This window comes from Benincasa hispida, chromosome 6 (genome assembly GCF_027475165.1).
Source record: "Benincasa hispida cultivar pf3 chromosome 6, pf3_genome.v1.1, whole genome shotgun sequence".
Lineage (NCBI taxonomy): Eukaryota > Viridiplantae > Streptophyta > Magnoliopsida > Cucurbitales > Cucurbitaceae > Benincasa > Benincasa hispida.
In genome coordinates, this window is record NC_143483.1 from 14,085,843 (window position 1) to 14,091,757 (window position 5,915).

Consider the following 5,915-nt stretch of genomic DNA (forward strand, 5'->3'; position numbering starts at 1 on the left):
CTTTGCATAGTGCCTTTAATTTTAATTCTCAAGGAATAAATTGTAGTTTTCAGTTGATCACATTATTAACATTAGCTGGAAAAAAGAGATCAGTGTATTTATTGAGCACTCCACAAAATGAGGAGATCTTACCAAAATATACATTTCATACATTAATTGCTCATTTGATCGTTAACTAATTTCGAGATAGATTCTTAGGTTTATCCAATAAGAATAAATAGTATTTAGATTATCTCAATAAAAAAAAGGGTTGAATTTATTAAACTTTCTTCAAAAATCAAAGAGAACCGATATTTGTAGAACTATGATTTTTTTTTAGTACATCATAAACTATGAATCAGTTCAATCGAATCTTAAATCAAATAATTTACTTCAAAATTGGCTCTGTTTAATGCAACATTAGATCTTAATATATGATTTTATAATTATAGTTTTAGTAGAGAAATAAATATTAATTAAGAGAAAGGGGATAAGTAACTATTAAATCTTATAATTTGACATATACATAGTTTTTATTTGACTCAGACTTTTGTAAAAAAAAAAAATAGTAAAAGGAAAAAGTGAAAAAAAAACCTCTAAAAATTACTAAATTAAAGTGCATTAAAGAAAGATTTGTTTCCAAATAAAGGAAAATGAGCTAATTTATCTATAGATATAGCAAGATATCACTATTTATTAATGATAAACTACTATAGACATCTATTAGTGTTAGTGATAGAAGTCACGATCTATCAATAATAGATAGTGACATTTTGATATACTATTTAAAAATTAAAATAATTATCCTTAAAGAATGAACAACTCTCAAAATCCCAATTATAATTAGGATTTATAGGTTTTTTTCTAAATGTTCTTGAAGTTATAAATATTGTTGGACACTTAATTTAATTGTGATTTTTTTTTTTTTACCAACCAATTAAATTCACATTTTCCACACTAGTCAGTCATTTTCTTTTGGTTGTGAAAGACCTTTTTGACCTTTTCATTTTAAACTCACAAATTTTCAATTAACTTGTCTGCAAATAAAGGCAAAGGGTATGTGTAGATGAAAAGGAAAGAAAATGGAATATTAAACGAATTTGGGGGCGTTTGTGGCGCAAAATAGGTTATTATAGTCTACGAATTATAATAAACTGTCTGTGTTTATAGTCTGCGTTTGGGGTGCAGACTATTATAGTCTAGTTTATAATAGTACGTGTTTGGAGTGCAGAGTATTGTATTCTATCCTATAATAGTCTGTGTTTAGAGCGCAGGTTATTATAGTCTGAATTATAACAGTATGTAATTTGAATGTAGATTATTTTAGACTATGTGTAATTTTTTCTACTACCATATTTTATAATACTAATAATTGTGCATATGAAATATCTTATTTTGAAAATATAATTAAGACTATATGTTCCACCAATTTATACAAAATTAATTTAATTGTAATTTATATTAAAAGCTAACCACGATTTTTTTGTCATTTTGAGAGATATCTTGGTTAACATGACAAAAAAAAATGCATTGCTTTCGGATGCAATTCATATGTTTCATATATAAAGCTCTTTTTTTTAGGTACAAGCATCTCTAAGACAAAATAACTAACTCGTGATTGCATGATTAAAATATGACCCTTTTTTAGGTACCAAATGTGCTACAAACTTAAATGTATAATTAAAACAAACTAATCATTGTTCATTATTGAAAAGCAGTCCAAAACACAGGTTGATCAAACATTCTCTTCAAGGAGGAGGTTGTAATAGTCCAACTTCAAGACCGTGGGAATGGATAAGAAGCTCTCTGTATCTTGCACGCTACGAAATAAGATTTGCATAAGTTTCACCCTCTGTCGGTTATGCAATTAAGGAATATCTTGAAGTTGTTTACGACTTCTGCACGTAGTTCGACTTCAGTTGCACGCTTCTCTTTCGTCCATTCTGTAATGGCCTTCAATTGGTCATTTGCGAACTCCATCGCATTCCTAACAATCTCTACCGCTTCATCTTGATTCTCACTTTGCTTCCTCTTACTTCCTCTCGAAGCATTTCCTCCTTCAGTGCTTCAACCGATACGTGTTCCATACATGTCATCCTGTGACATGTCCATTACCTGACTAGACATCGTGGGGATCTTTGAATCCTGTGATTCACGAATAGGAACATCATCATTCATATGGTTTGGCACGTTAGATTTGACTTCCATAAAGGTCTCTAACCATCCTCCCGTAGCCTGATTCTTGCCAAAGACTGAGGCCAGATCATCATAGTATGGGAATGACTTGTGTAGAAACCCCTTTGCTGTAGGATGACTCTGCATGAAGGGTGAAGTGGATGTTATGATTTTGTTACCAACATTCGTAAATCAATTTAGACAAAATTGTACCTTCACCCATCCATTAAATAACTCCCGCTCTGCAGTGATGAATTGGAATTCCTCATTCCAGCCAAATCCACTACAAGTTGGTCGTCTCATTTCTGCAATCGGTTAGTAAGTCTCTTTCAGGGATTTGACTCAATAATCTATAGTTGGTGATCCTTGGATATTAAAATAAGGCAACTTCTTGGCCATCAAACTTTGTAGTTATGCCAAGTAGCCAGGTCGAAACATCCCATTGTCTGATCTCCATCCACTAAATGCGACCAACACCACCAAGCACTCGACTAACTTCGTTTCTTCTTCTTTAGTCTAGTTGTGCTTCAGGGCTCTTAAGGAACTTGACATTCTAGTGTATACACGTACATATTTTAATACAATTAAACAATAAATGACAAGTAGTTGTAGCAAAGCTAATGAGAGAGTTCATGGGTAAAGTTAAGCACAAAATATAGTAAACATAACGAGAGAGTTCCGAATGAAATCATTTCACAACAATAAACAAAAAGTATAAAGACACTACACATTACGCAACTCCCATTCAATAAACATTGGTTGCGCCAGTTCATCCCTCATTTGGGTCCATTCATTTGAACTCTCAATATAATTTATCTCATCCCCCCAAGCGGATGATTATTCATCTGCTTCTCACGTTCCGTGAATAGCCGAGACATTGAGGAATATCTAGAAAAGTATTTAAGGAATCGGTCTAATTCTATCTCTGTTCATTCCGTTTGAAGAAAGGAAGGATCCCAAAGAATCGATCTTTCTTTTAGTTGTTGAATCTCTTTTTGATTGATCAATGTGTGATATTCCGAATCCTCATTACTAATGGAATCGAAATGATTTCTGTAGAAAAGCTTGAATCCACCTCATCCAATTCCTCATTCGGTTCATTGTTAGTCATCTCCCTATTGATAAGATTGTGTAGAAGGCAACACACCATGATGGTTCGACATTGGATTTGCACTGAGTAGTATGATTTTCCTCGCAAGATTGCCCATCTACCCTTCAACAACCCGAACGTTCTCTCGATGACATTCCATGCACAAGAATGCTTCATGTTAAAAAATTCTCGTGGAGTTGTTGGTGCATTACCTCCTTCACGTCACTTTGAAAGATGATGTCTTTTGCCTCTATATGGAGCCAAAAAAACCCTCCGCATTTGGGTATCCGGCATCACATAGATAATAATACCTTGTTAAACGTCCAATTATTTCAAACCTTATATTATAAATACAATGAGTAGGGAGAGATGGTATGTGTAGCTAGTTATCCTTTGGAACCTTTAATTCGTTAGGTCGTGAGATTGCAGCTCTGAGAACTCGAGAATTAGCTATGGATCCTTCCCACCCTGATAAAACGAACACTAAGTCGCCATTTGTAACACATACACCAAGTACATTTTTTACAATTTCACTCTTTCTTGTCTTATACATTGGGCGATCAGTTGCGCTAACATTTACCTTGATGTACGTGCCATCTAATGCACCCAAACAATTCTGCATTAAAAAAAAATAAGAAATATTCATGCATGTATTTTCTCCTAAGAAAAAAGTCATGTCGAACTAATGTTGGTGTAGTTGAACTGTACCTCAAACCATTTCCATCGAGGATCTGTACACGAGTTTGTGACCGGCAAAAGTTTTTTTAATAACATGTCATGTAATCGTAACACCGCTAATAAAATAGTGTTGAAATGCCTAGAAAAAGTCTCACCAGACCATACAAATTATCTTTGAATTATCTAGTTCTTAACGTCATGGGCTAAAATATTTAAGAACACGGCAACCATCTCCTCCACATCTATAACTTCAGTTCCAACTAATCTGCCAGTTGTCTTATGTAAATCACATAAATGGCAAAACATCTTCTATCCATTCTTGTATTTTGACGATAACATAAATCGGACTCATGAATGAGTCGAAAGTATGTTAATTGTCTAATACAATGTCTACTGTCGTGTGATGTATTTTCTATCCTCCTATGATCATTCAGTAATAACTCTAGTGCTAAAAGTAACTGACGTTGTGAAGCCGTATATGCTTTTAGTATCGTAACTAGTTCTATTGGGTCCATTATGTACTAATAAATTTGGAACTGGTCCTGAAAGAAACATTTTAAATCATAAAATGATTACAAAACTAAAAATAAACTTAGTCAAATTCCAAAAATATTTCTTAGTCGTGTTAACACTATTTTTTTTATATTACTGTTTTTATATTACTTAAAAAACAACACTGTTTATATTACTTTTTTTTAAAAAAAATATTATTTTGTTAAGTAAACTTAGTTAAATTCCAAAAATCAACTTAGTCAAATTCCAAAAAGTTTTTATTTTCTAATACCATAGATGTCTTTACACAACCAACGACATAAAAAATAACATTCCATAAAAGGTAAATGATGGATGAGCATCGTGCTATATGTAAAGATACTTTGATTTTTTTTTACCATTTATAACATTTTTTTTTTATTGTCTATGAAAAGAAACAGGGGAGTGAATTGTCTCACTCCTTTGCAACACATTGATAAAACTCATTTTTATAAATTGAGAAAATAACTTTGATAAAAGTTGTTGAAAACACACCCATAGTTATTTGAAACTCTTGAAATACATACCAATTAAGAAAATAATTTATTCTCACATTTCTCATCTTCTCAGCTTTGCTCCCTTATTCTAATGCCCTTATTCTAATGGTTGTTTTTACTACTTTTTCTTGTTTCATAATGATAATACATACCAATTCCAAAAATAATAGATTATTTTAAATACCATGTAGAAATTTAAGAAATGACAAAGTCAAGCATTTTAATTCTTGATAGAGTTTCCAATTTATCAATAACATGAATCAAAATATTAATTGATCATTTTTACTAATATAATTATAATGAAGCTTTAGAAATAAATATTGCAAAAAATTTCCAATTTTTTTTATTTTTTAACTAATTGTCATGAAAATCTACTTTTAATTTAAAGCTGCAAAAGAAAGAACACAAAAAAAATAATAAATAAAAATAAAAATAAAAATAAATAAGAAAAAATTAACAAAAGTAACATATATTCAATCATCCAAATCTAGCAATATATATTCAATCATCCAAATCTAGCAATAAATATTAGGTCATGATATTATTACAGTCAAACATCCAAATATAGCAAAAACCAAATTACAATAAACAACATTAGATAAACAGTGTTTAAGTGCATGTAAATAGATAAGAAACAATTAACAAAAGTAACATATATTTAAGTGCATGTAAATACCTTAGCAAGAGAAAGTTGGTAAACAGTGTTTGATTCGGTTGATTCATATAAGACCAACCCTAAAACAAATTATAATAAACAACATTAATACACTAGTCAACAACCGTAATAAAAAAAAATGTTGGACAAAGAGGGAGAAGGCATACCATTTGCATTTATGAAGTAATTGGAATGGGTTTGTCCTTATACTTGAAGGCAAGTTAGAGCATAATTATAAAGGACAAAAAAACAAAAAACTGAATAGGGCCCAGCCTCAGAGTTATGAAATTCATTCATTGAAACTTGAATT

The 5,915-nt window shown here is 31.2% G+C and overlaps 1 pseudogene; it reads right to left on the bottom strand.

Moving 5' to 3' along the window:
• Positions 1-1,714: 1,714 nt before the first annotated feature.
• Positions 1,715-2,706, bottom strand: LOC150035437 (uncharacterized; annotated as a pseudogene).
• Between the last annotated feature and the right edge of the window lie 3,209 nt (positions 2,707-5,915).